A 13190-nucleotide genomic window follows, 5' to 3' on the forward strand; every position below is an offset into this window, starting at 1 on the left:
AATGCAAATATTCCAAACTTTGAAAAAAATTATGAAATCTGAAATACTTCTTGTCCCAAGCATTTTTGGAAAAGGGATACTCAACCTGTACCTTATAACTTCCTTATAACTTTTGGCTCTACCACTTCTATCCCTATATGGAAGCTGAAGTATGTTATTACTGCTGTTACATGACTATTTTTCTACATTGTGGTTCTATTTCTGCTAAATTATTCTTACAGTCTTTATCAATTTAAGTTTTTTAAAAAACTGCCTTTTTAGAACTCTGAAACAGTATTTAAAAATTAAATTAAAAAAATTTTAAGTTTTGTTCATCATATACAATACAATTCTGATATATGATGTTAGACAAATTATTAGCCAGGTAATTTCTGTTCACCTAGTATCCATGCTATAAAGAGGTTCAAGTGAACTTTCTTTAGTGAGATGAGTTTCAATGATCCTAAAGATGTTAAATGAACCATTATTTGTGTGTCTAAAGTGTGTACTCTGAAGAAATTATCCATAAATCAAAAACAAAAATTTAAGCGATTGTTAAATATAATGTTAACAGGAACATTGAGCAATAAATTGAAACTTTTAAATTTAACTCATATCTGCTTAGTTTTTTATTTAGTTAAGTATAAAGGCCCAGTTAATTAATCAATTCATTAGATTGGTCAAGGCATGACACTTGAACTACACAATAGGATTTAAAAAGCAGTTGGTTTTTTTAGTAGTTCTCTGGTAATCACACGCTCATACACACATACACAAAAATTTGTAGAGTACTCTGAATATAGGATTTCCCCCATAATCTTGCATCTGCTATATTTTGTAAACTATATAAACTGGACATGGCCAAATTAGAGATGTCTGATAAACTCTTATAAAGTATTTGGGAACTTCAACTGGATTCCCAAAGGATGAATTTTAAACTATAAAAAACAAATATTCATATAAAAGCACAACAGATTTAACAGACATCTTTGGGAAAAAATCAAATTGTAACTCAATTTTCTACTTTTTCAAATATGACTAAGGAAAAAAGTTACAAGTAGTAATGTCTACCTTAAAAAAAAACACACATTAACTGGGTGATTTTGTGAGGGGTGGGGAAATCTATACAGTATTATTGCACTCCATGAATGTGAAGAATTCCAAATTATGCCAGCACGGAAAAACTATCTTGCATTGAGGTTTTCCAAGAGGTACAACGAGCATGCCAAGAAAGCATCTGGTCTGTACTAACAGCTTGCTATCTTCAGTACAGGCCTTCATAATGTCAGTCAAGCTGCTCTTGGAATGATCCCTTAATGCAAAAGAGTTTTCAGTGCTAATAGGTGGTGCCACGATCGATGGTGTGGGATTGAATCCATATGCACATTGAGCTTCATTTCATTGTCAAGAATTTGAACAAGTTGTTGCATGGATGGAAGGTGACCGGATTCCAGCTTAGACCACACAGGTACATCATTTAAAGTTATCTCAAATGCACCTGTTGACATACACTGGTTCTCAATCATGTTGCTCAAGAAGAAAACCATCATACATGCATAGACCTTATTTTCTTGGCCCCACTGCCAGATGCTAGGAGCTTGCATGCCAAAGAAAGCAAAAGGATCCTTGCCAACAATTATTAAGCTTATTAATACTAGTTTGAAGACTGACAGGAAAGATGCTATGTGTCTGTACATTGGTTGAGGGAGGTAATTCTCTCCTTCAATACGGATGTCTGGGTACCCCTGGCTAATAACCCACATGTACTCCTCAAACACCCGCCTATAACCTCAGGAAACACATATCTGGAACTTGAGCAGCGGCCCCGTGGCATACTGCATCTTTAATCTCTTGCTGGGCACGCCACCCAGATTGGCCGAGGCCTCGCTCCGGACCATCACAGACGCCGCCACTCTCTATGTTTTTTTCAGGGTAACTGTGAAACAGCCTCAGGCAGATTTTTCCAGGTATTCCAGAAAAAGACCTCATTATCATAGAAGGTGACAGTTCTATGTGTGTTATTGCCCCTGAAGAACTTCCAGTGGGACAAGATGTGGGGTGGAAGACAGTAATATTGGCGATCCTGACTCTGTGTAGGCCTAGGCTAAGGTGTGTGTGTCTTAGTTTTTAACAAAAAAGTTTAAAAAGTAAAAAAAAGAATTAAAAAATTTAAAAAATAGAAAAAAGCTTATAGATAAGGATATGAATAAAATATTTTTATACAGTTGTACAATGTTTGTGTATGTAAAAAGTTATGTACATAATTGCATGTGCTATAGTTTTATATGCCTGGCAGTGCAGTAGGTTTGTTTACACCAGGATCATCACAAACATGAGGAATGTGTTGTGCTAGGATGTTATGATGATTATGTCATAAGTTGGTAATAGGAATTTTTCAGCTGTATTATAATCTTATGTGATACAGTGGTATATATGGTCCATCACTGACTGAAATGTCATTGTGTGGTGCATGACTGTAGTTGGGATCAGAGTATATAGCCTTTCAGACTAGCTTCTTTCACTTAGTAAGTTAGGGATCCTCCATATTTTTTTGTGACTTAATAGCTCATTCCTTTTATTGCTGAATAGTATTTCACTGTCTGGATTGCCCATTCATCTATTGAAGGGCATTTTGGTTGCTTTTAATTTGGGGCCATTATGAATAAAGCTGCTATAAATGTTCATGTGCAGGTTTTTATGTGGATTTAATTTTTTTAACTCAAGTATTTGACTAGAATTTAACTAAGTGTTTGAGTAATTATTTAGGAGCGAAACTGCTGGGTTATATGGTAAGACTATATTTAGTTTTGTAAGAAACTGCCAAATTGTCTTCCAAAGTGGCTGTATCATTTTGCTCCCACCCCCAATGGATGAGAATTCCTGTTGTGCAACATCCTTGCCAGCATTTGATATTATTAGTGTTTTGGATTTTGGCCATTTGAATAGGTATGTAGTTGCATCTTATTTTAATCCTGTTTTCTTTTTAACCATTATATTCTACCACTTCTCACTATAAGCAGCAGTTTGTTTTCCTGTTATTCTAGGCAAACCAAATTCCAGTCCCACTGCGGAATTTAGCATTGTACCAGACTTCAAATTGGTTAATAACAAACAAAGAGACCCTATAAAAACCATTGCACTTTCAGTTCTCTCTAAAAATGTCAAAAGGTTTCACTCACAGGTTACTACGTGAATTCCACACTGCATGGCATCAGGCCAACTGCCATTCTACTTTAGTTTTTAGTCAGGTTTATTGAGGGATAGTTTTAATACAGTAAAACTCATCATTTTAAAGTATATAGTTTGATGAGTTTTAGCAGTATACGGATGTATAACCACCACCACAATCAAGATATAGGACATTTCCATCACTGCAAAAGGTTGTCCTTTTGTAATCCATCCCTGCCCTAGGCAACCACTACTGTCTAATATAGTGTTTGGCTTTTTAGAATGCTATATAAATAGAATCATAGAGTGTGTACTCTTTTTAAATAATTTTGTTTCATACTAGTTTTTCTAGGGGTTCCATTTTCACCTCTCAGTATATTTTACATATTTCTCATATGCCTCTGCATTTATCAGTTCATCTAGTTCTGAAGGGTTACTCAGTGTCATCTTGATCAGCCCACCATCTTCATAACAAGATTTACTGACAAGTCCTGGATTTTCTGCAAGAGCTTCATTAATTTTGGTAACTTCTTCTGATAGAGGAGAATAAAGTTCAGTAGCAGCTTTCACACTTTCCAAAGCACTAAACTAGTTTCGTTTGTTCCATTTTGTCCCAATTTCAGGCAGACTACAGTAAACATCTCCCAAAAAGCTTCCTGTGCAAAATTGCTGATTCCCACTGTTCCAATACGATTTTCTCTTATCCATTCATTTTCCTTTTTTTTTGGTGAATTTGTGCAACAAGGGCTGAACCTGGCCGTGGCAGCGTCGGTAGTGCCCACCCTCAGCCCTCAAGGCGGCCATGGGTTCCTAGGCCCTGTGCAAGGTGCAGGCCACGTCGCATGCTCGGCTGCTCAGCGTCAGGTGCCGATTTTTTCCTGCGTTTTCTTAGGGAAGTTTTATAGTTTTAGCTCTTATATTTAGGTCTGTGTCTTTTTAAATTAATTTTTGTGTGTAACGTGAAATAAAGACAGATGTTCATTTTTTCCTTCGCTTCCTTACCTTTTCTTCTTTCCTCTCCTTCTCTTCCTTCCCTTCCCTCCCTCCATGCTTTTTTCCTCCTTCCCTCCCTCTCTCCCTCCCTCTTCTTTCTTATGGATGCCCTTACAGATTCTTACAGATGTCTTCTTTCTTACAGATGTCTTCTTTCTTACAGATTTTTTCCTGCGTTTTCTTAGGGAAGTTTTATAGTTTTAGCTCTTATATTTAGGTCTGTGTCTTTTTAAATTAATTTTTGTGTATAACATGAAATAAAGACAGATGTTCATTTTTTCCCTCGCTTCCTTACCTTTTCTTCTTTCCTCTCCTTCCCTTCCTTGTTTTCCTTCCCTTCCCTCCCTCCCTGCTTTTTACCTCCTTTCCTCCCTTTCTCCCCCCTTTCTTTCTTACAGATGTCCAATTATCCAAGCACCATTTGTTGAAAAAGCATCCTTTCTCCACTGATTTACATCTTTGTTGAAAGGCAATTGACCATATATGGTTGGAGCAATTTCTACACTCTTCTGTTCCACTGACTTATATGTCTATCTTTAGGTCACATTGTCTTCATTACTGTAGCTTTGTAGCTGGTCTCGAAATCAGGTAGTGTGAGACTTCAAGTGCTCTTTTAAACTTTTTTTAGGAGTCTCTTCTAGGTCCTTGAGATTTTCATTTAAATTTTATAATCAGCTTATCAATTTCTATTGAAAAAACTTGCTGTGGCATTGACAGGGATAGCACTAAATCTATAGATAAATTTGGAAGAATTAACATATTAATATTGATTATTTCTATGCATACATGTGGTATAGCTCTTCATTTAGTTACATCTTTAAGAACTTTTCTCAGTAATATTTTATGGTTTTTGTGGTATAGGCCTTGAAATATTTTGTTAAGTGTTTTCCTATGTATTTTTTGTTTTGATTCTGTTGTATATATTTTTTCACATTTTAGTTTATAATTATTTTTTGATAGTATATAAGAAATGTATACTGCATACATTTTTGTATATTGGTCCTATGTCTTGTGACCTTACTAAATTTACTTGTAAGTTCTAATAACTTTTTGTCGTTGCTTCTTTAGAATTTTCAATATATAAGATCATGTCATCTGCAAATAAAGATAGTTTTGCTTTTTTTTAATCTATTGCCTTTTATTTCTTCTTCTTGCCTGATTGTGCTGGTTAGTATCTCCAGTACAATATTAAAATAGACATAGTGAGAACAGACATCCTTGCTGATTGTTATAGAGGGAAAGCATTCAGCCTTTCAGAATTGAAGATGAGGTTAAATTTATGTTTTGTGTAGATGATTTTTATCATGTTGAGGAAGTTCCCTTTTATCTCTAGTTTGCTGATAGTTTTTAATCCCAAAGGGATGTTGAATTTTGCAAGTCCTTTTCTGTATTTATTAAGATATCATTTTGGTTTTGAATTTGTTGATATAATGAATTTGATTATGATTGATTTTTGAATGTGGAACCAACCCTGCATACCTGGAATAAATCACATTTAATAATGTATTATGTTTTATATATTACTGGTTTCAACTTATCAATATTTTGTTAAATATTTTTGAGTTGATATTCAGGAAGGATATTGGTTGTTCTGTTTTAGTTTCTTGAAACATATTTGGTTTTGCTATTGGGGATAATGTTGTCATCATAAAATGAGTTTTTGTTTCCCTCCTTTCTATTTTTCTGGAAAAGTTTGTGTAAAATTGGTATAATTTCTTCCTTAATTGCTGGCTAGAACTCACCTGTGAAGTCATTTAGGCCTGGAGTTCACTTTGTGGCAAAGTTTTAACTATGATTTCAATTTCTTTAATAAACATGGCTATTCAAATTATCTATTTCTTCTTCAGTGAGTGTGAGTAATGATTTCAAGGAATTTGTCCATTTCATCTAAGCTTTCAAATATATTAACAAAAATATTTAAAAAGTATTATCTTATTGTCCTATGGGATTGATAGTGATGCCTCTTCTTTCATTCCTGATATTGATAATTTACATCTTTTTGTTGTTGTTGTTGACCAGTCTAGTGGCAGGTTTATCAGTTTTTCTGAGCTATCTAAAGAACCAGGGCTTATTTATTTGTTTTTTGTTTGTTTGTTTGTTTTCTATTTCACTGATTTCTCCCATTTATTATATCTTTTCTTCTTGGTTTGGGTTTAATTTGCTTTTCTTTTGCTAGTTTTTAATGTGGAGGTTTATAGCACTGATTTGAGACTTTGCTAAAATAAGCATTTAATGTTGTAAATTTCCCTTTAAACATTACTCTAGCTGTGTCCCACTTATTTTGACATATTACATTTATTTTCATTTAAATAAAATATTTTCTAATTTTCGTTGTGTTTTTTTGGGGTATATAGTTATGGAAAAGTATTGTTTAATTTCCAAATACTTGGAGATTTTCCAAATATCTTTCTCTTATTGACTTCTAATTTAATTCTAATGTGGTCAGGTAAGTTTTTTTTTTTTTTTTTTAGAGAGAAACTTACTCTGTTGGCCAGGCTGGAGTGCAGTGGCATGATCTCGGCTCACTGCAACCCCTACCTCCCAAGATCAAGAGATTCTCATGCCTCAGCCTCCGGAGTAGCTAGGACTACAGTCGTGGGGACTACCATGCCCAGCTATTTTTTCTGTATTTTAGTAGAGTTGGAGTTTAGCCATGTTGGCCAGGTTGGTCTTGAACTCCTGGCCTCGAGCGATCCACCCGCTTCAGCCTCCCAAAGTGCTGGGATTGCAGGTGTGAGCCACTGCGCCCAGCCTGAGAACATACTTAATGTGATTTCAGTTGTTTTGTGTTTCTTGGTGAATGTTCTAGGTGCTTTGAAAATAATGTATATTCTGCTGTTGTTAGGTAGAATGTTCTGTAAATGTCCACTAGGTCAATTTAGTTGATAGTGTTGTCAGTCTTCTCTATAATTAATGATTTTTTTTGGTATAATTTTTCTGTCAAATACTGAAAGAACAGTCTTATAAAGTTTCTCAAACTGTTATTGGACCATTCCAGATTCTTTCCTAAACATGCCTTCCCTGGCTCAGTAGTATTTGGGCAGGACCTGTAGTAGAGCAGGCACCAGCCAAGTAATCAAATATTAGTATCCTTTGGCTGGCTCCCCAAATTTAGCCATATTTTTTGATTTTATGGGAAATGTTCACTTTTGGTTTCCAATAAATAAAGGGAAGGGGATTTTTTTCCTCTTTACAAACTTAGTGTTCCTCAAAAAGATGACTTTTTGGCCAGGTGCAGTGGCTCACACCTGTAATCCCAGCAATTTGGGAGGGCAAGGTAGGAGGATCACTTGAGGCCAGAAGTTCAAGACTAGGCTGGGCAACATAGTGAGACCTCATTTCTACAAGAAACAAGAAAAAAATTAACCAGGCATGGTGGCACATGCCTGTAGTGCCAGCAACTCAGGAGGTTGAGGCAGGAGGATCACTTAATAAGGTGGGAGGTTGAGGCTGCAGTGAGCCGTGATTACCTCTTTGCACTCCAGCCTGGGCAACAGAGCGAGACCCTGCTAAAAAAAAAAAAGTAAGATGACTTTTCTATCACCTCTTAGTCCTCTTTTACAAGGAAGGGGAAGGATGTGTCAAGGGAGAGACTGCTGCCCCAAATAGCTGAATTTCAAATATTTCAGCTTTGAAATATTGTACTTTATTGTTTTTGTTTCTAGCAACGGGGTCTTGGTGATAGTTCCAGGGAAAAATAGGAAAAATTATATTAAATAAGTTGTAGTTGCATGAAACTGAATTACTAAATCAGTTCATCCTGTTCTCCTTAAAATGCTTTACCATAATTACTTAAGATTGCTCACTGAATAGGTACTGTTTAGGCCAAACTGGTAGTGTCCCAGCTAAGGCTCATTCCAAAATTCCAAACTGTTTGTTTAATGTCATGGAATAAAATAATTCTTTTAACAGAAGCAAAGGCCACTATTGCACAATATCATATTATCAGCACCAACAAGTAGAAACATAGTTAGCTCTCTTGGCTGTGTTTAACTTACAAAACACTCTGTTTGAGGACTCATACAGCTGCAATGTTCTGACCTAAGGGAGCATCTGGCCAGTTCCTCTGAGCCTAAGCAGCAGGAAACTTAGCCATTTTTGTTTGTTTTCCTTGAGTGTGACTCTTTGACAAGTAGGCCTCTTTTGAGGGGAAAGAAAAAGGCTGGTTGGGTTTTAAATTATAAATGAATGTGGAGGAGGAGAAATAGGATTAACACTGGTTGACCTAATTTATGCTAGGCATTGTGCTAAGTGCTTACGGTCATGTCCTTATCCCATCTTCTCAAAATCCCTGTCTAAGTGATGTATTAGCCCCATTTTATAGGCAAAGAGACTGAGGTTCAGAGTGGAATGAAGTCCCATAGCTGGAAGAAATTGAAATTAGAACCAGGATCTCTCTAGTACCAAAGTTCATGCTCTTTTTTGTCTGTCATGCTTCTATTAATATGGAGGCTCAACACAAAAGTAACCCACAATCCGTGGCTGCTTTATTGATTAGTTCTGTGGTTTCTGGAATGGTCTTACTCAAATGTGATTGGCAGTTGAGTCCGTAAAAATGCCACATTTCTCTTTAGGTTTAGTGTGTTAAGGAAGCTTTGATCATGTCATGTACCTTAAGCAGAACCTGACTATTTTTGTCTTAGATAAATTTGACGTTGTATAATACTGACATCTCTTTGGACTCCAGCCTTTGCAAATATTAGGCTCAATGTCAGGATTGAATAGTGAGCAGCAGCTTAGGGCCTCAGCCTAGGCAAGAAGGGGGGAATAGGAAAGTCCAAAGATTGATAAAGAGAAAGCTTACAGGCAGGCAGGCAACTCCAGGTGTCAGAATTCAGGATAAAACAAGTCTCTTTTTTATCAGTCTCAGATATTACAGACCCAAAAGGTCTTGCTGTGAGAGAGAAGATCATGCAAAGAAGTAACCTAAAGTCCAGGTGATCAGTGACCATGCATCATATCTAAATGGTGCTGTTCCATAGGCAATTGGAAGCACAGCTGGCTTGCAACTCAGGAAGAATATCTGGTCTGGAGAGTTATCAGTCAATAAAGGGGCAGCTAAAACCCTGGGAGCTGATGATCTTGGGCAGGGGAGTGTGGAGGGCAATGTGGAGTGAGGAATGAAGAGGGTCAGGGGTCTGAGAGTCCTTGATGTCTGTTAACTACTCCTTCCTCAACCTGCAGCAGGCTTCCAGCTGTTCTGAACACTTCCTATCCACTCTATTAGTTAGGAAAAGGGAGGACCTTGAGATGGCTGAACACACAACAGCCAATACTGGTCAGATGAGATTGGCAGTGGTTTATTAGTCACATATACACACAGGGTGGGGAAAGAGCAACCCCACATGCCATGAGGGGCCACATAGAGCAGAGTGAACCAGCAGAGGCTTTGGGAGGCTAAACTGAGTTCAGAGGTTTGTCTATTCATGGAATTGGACATTCTAATTATTGAGTTGAGACTGTATTTGCAACTTAATATGACAGTAGGACTGTCTATTACTTAAGAATGAATGGGAAAGTATACGAGGGAGGAGTTGAATAAAGGGATGGTGGAACACAACTAATGTTTTGATTACCAACTGTGCTTCAAGATTTTTGAATGTACCAATTATATTTCCAACTGTATTTCCATTTAATAATCCCATTGTCAGTTGACCCTCAACCTGTCCTAACAAACTCATTATCTTCCTTCGTATTAATTTCTGTTTCCCGCCTCCTCATTTCTGTTTCTGACAGCGTCATTTTCTCAAGTGATACTCCTGCCTCAGCCTCCCAAAGTGCTGGGATAATAGGTGTGAGCCAGCATGCCTGGCTGCTAAAATTTTTATGGAATTCTGTAGAATACTTGTGTCTCTGTTGATGAAAAACATTGGTCTGTAGTTTTCTTGTACTGTTGTTTTTGATATCAGTGTATTTTGCCTCATAGAAAAATTAAATAAAACTTCCTCCTCTTCAGTTTTTCTGAAAGAGTTTGTATATATTTCATATTATTTCTCCTTAAATGTTTGGAAGAATTCACTAATGAAGGTTGAAGTTTTCTTATGAGATTTTGAGCTTTACATTTAATTTCCTTAATAGATAGAGGGCTATTAACGTTTCCTGTTTCTTCTTGAGTGAATCTTGGTAGTCTGTGCCTCTCAAGGAATTTGTCTGTTTTCATTACGGTTGTCAAATTTATTGATGTAGTGATGCCTATAATATTTCCATCTTATTACTTTTAATATCTTTAGAATCTCTACTGATGTCAACTCTCTTATTATGGATAATGGTAATTTGTGTCCTCTTTCTTTTTTTTTTTCCTGATCAGTCTAGACAAAGGTTTATCAATTTTATTGATTTTTTCAATATGCAACTTTTGATTTCTCTATTTTTTTCTGACCTATTTAATATTAATAAATTATTATATAAATTTTTAGTTATCCAATTCCTGTGTCTTGGAACATCTGCACTTTTATGCAATGATCTTTTGAAGGATTTTTACTATTACATTTTTTGTATTTATAATGTAATATTCTATGCATATTGCTGTGGTCCGAATGGTTGTGTTCCCCCATGTGTTGAAATTCTAACCCCCAAGGTGATGGTATTAGGAGGCGAGACCTTTGGGAAGTTATTAGGTCATGAAGGTGGAGCCTTCATGAGTAGAATTTGTGCCTTATAAAAGAGACTCCAGAGAGTTCGGTAGCCATTCTGGCCATGTGAGGTTATGACCAAAAGATGCTGTCTAGGTTGAAAAGGCCCTTGCGAGACAATGAATCTGCCAGTGCCTTGATCTTGGATTTCCCAGCCTACAGAACTGTTAGAAATAAGTTTATGTTGTTTATAAGCTACCCAGTTAATTTAGTTATCGTGGCCTGAATGAACTAAGACATATATGAAAGAATTTATGAAACCTGTTTGTAGGTTGAGAAGTATAAATAAATACCTATTTGTTTCGTAGATTCGTTTTGTAGATTAATACCTGTCAGATTTCATCTTTCTGATTTCTGCTTCGTATTTTATCTCTCAGAAAATAAATTCTCTTAAAGTTGTGGAGTCATTTGATTCTGTTCTAATTGTACCTAAGAAAAAGTGTTCTTCTTATCAGTCAGGTTGGTTGGTTTTTCTAAGCTAACTTTCACTGAGTGCTTGCTATGTGCCGGGCAATTCTTATCAGTGGCCTGAGAAGCAGGTGTTACCATCATGTCTTCTATGGGTTAAGTTTGCTTTAAGGCATATTCAACAGAAAACCCAACACTAGCTTAAGCAAACATGGGTTTATTTTTCTCTCAACATAAAGTTTGCAGTTAGTACTACAAGATTGATATGGCAGCTCTCCAATGTCACATGCGACCTGGTATCTTACATTAGGTTCCCCAGGAGGAGATCCTGAGTTAAGGATTGTGATAATGTGATTTACTAAGGAAGTATTCCCAAGAAATACTGATAAGGCAGTCAGGTCAGGGCAGGGCAAGACAGGGCAGAGACAAGCAAGAATCTTAAGAATGTGATCTCATGCTAAAGTGCAGAACAGGGCAGATTCAGCATGAGCCCCATGGGAGAATTTTTGAGTGAAATTTAAGACAGAGGTATTCCACCCAAGAACTGGGGAGCTGGGCTTTCAAAAGCCTTGTGAGGCTGGTGGGAGTAATGCAAACTGATAGACATTTTCATCTCTCCATGCGAGGGGGCAAAGCAGCATCAATACCACAAAGGCAATCCTTACAAGAGCTGCAAATGCTGGATATTGAAAGAACATGGAAGATAGTGGTGGTATGGGTGTGTGGCACATATGGAAATAGTATCAAATAATCCAATATAAAGAAATCCAAGGGAATTTGGGCAGAGCGCCAATATTGTCTACTACACCAGGATTCCTTCATCTTTCCCTCCTGCCTTTTTTTTTTTTTTTGAGATAGACTCTTGCTTTGTCACCCAGGCTAGAGTACAGTGGCGTGATCTCAGCTAAATGCAGCCTCTGCCTCCCAGGTTGAATCAATTCTCCTGCCTCAGCCTCCCGAGTAGCTGGGATTACAGGAGTGCGCCACCATACTCAGTAATTTTTGTATTTTTAGTAGAGATGGGGTTTCATCATGTTGGCCAGGCTGGTCTTGAACTCCTGATCTCAAGTGATCTGCCCACCTTGGCATCCCAAAGTTCTAGGATTACAGGCGTGAGCCTGGCCGGGCCCCTCCTGCCACTTCTAATGTGTAGGCCTTTGTCCCCATGCTCATCACCTTGTGGTCAGAAGTTAGCTGCTCTGCATTCAGCATCCTATCTATGGCTCAGGCAGGAAGAGAAGAAGGGGTAAAAGACTGAAAAAGGGCATGCCAGTCAAATATGTCTTTTTAAAAGAAGTTTTTCTTAAACCATTATCCTGCTTATATTTTATTGTCCAGAACTATGCCAAATGGTTACCCCATCTAGCTGCATGGGAATCTGGGAAAGAGTGTATTTTTAGTTGTGTGCACTGTTGTCTGGTAAAAAAAAAAAAAAAAAAAAATGAGTGTCTATTGGTAAAGCAGTAGGGATGGTGGTTGTGGATATTAGGGAGACAATTACAATATTTGGTACTCCCTATTTACAGAGGAGAAATAGATATTGAGAGAGGTTACTTACCTTACCAAAGTTGCACAGCCTATAAGCAGCAAACCAACCCTTCTCTTAATACATTGGACACTGATTCACGTGATCTCTTTGTGGGCGCATCCTCTGTGCTAGGGACTGTAATTAAACTTGGACAAGTATTTCATCTTTGTATTAGTCAGGGTTCTCCAGAGGGACAGAACCAGTAGGAGATATATATATATATGATATATATATATATATACATACATACAACGTATATATAATATCTATCTATCTATCTATCTATCTATCTATCTATCTATCTATCTGAGTTTATTAAGGATAATTGGCTCACACGATTAAAAGGTGAAGTCCCAAAATAGGCCATGTACAAGTTGGGGAAAAAGAGAAGCTGGTAGAGCGGTTTAGTCCAAGATAGAAAGCCTCAATTCCAGGGAGGCTGAAAGTGTGGCCTTCAGTCTGAGGCCGAAGGCCCAAGAGCC

General features: G+C 37.1%; 1 long non-coding RNA gene and 1 pseudogene across 1 annotated transcript in view; one reads left to right on the top strand and one right to left on the bottom strand.

Annotated features, from left to right (window-relative positions):
• Positions 1 to 13190, top strand: part of LOC134728586 (uncharacterized) — a 194391-nt gene that overhangs the window by 136941 nt on the left and 44260 nt on the right. The gene's annotated exons all lie outside the window — the stretch shown is intronic.
• LOC100977613 (thioredoxin reductase-like selenoprotein T) lies at positions 1164 to 1922 on the bottom strand (annotated as a pseudogene).

Source organism: Pan paniscus, chromosome 11 (genome assembly GCF_029289425.2).
Source record: "Pan paniscus chromosome 11, NHGRI_mPanPan1-v2.0_pri, whole genome shotgun sequence".
In the NCBI taxonomy this organism is placed as follows: domain Eukaryota; kingdom Metazoa; phylum Chordata; class Mammalia; order Primates; family Hominidae; genus Pan; species Pan paniscus.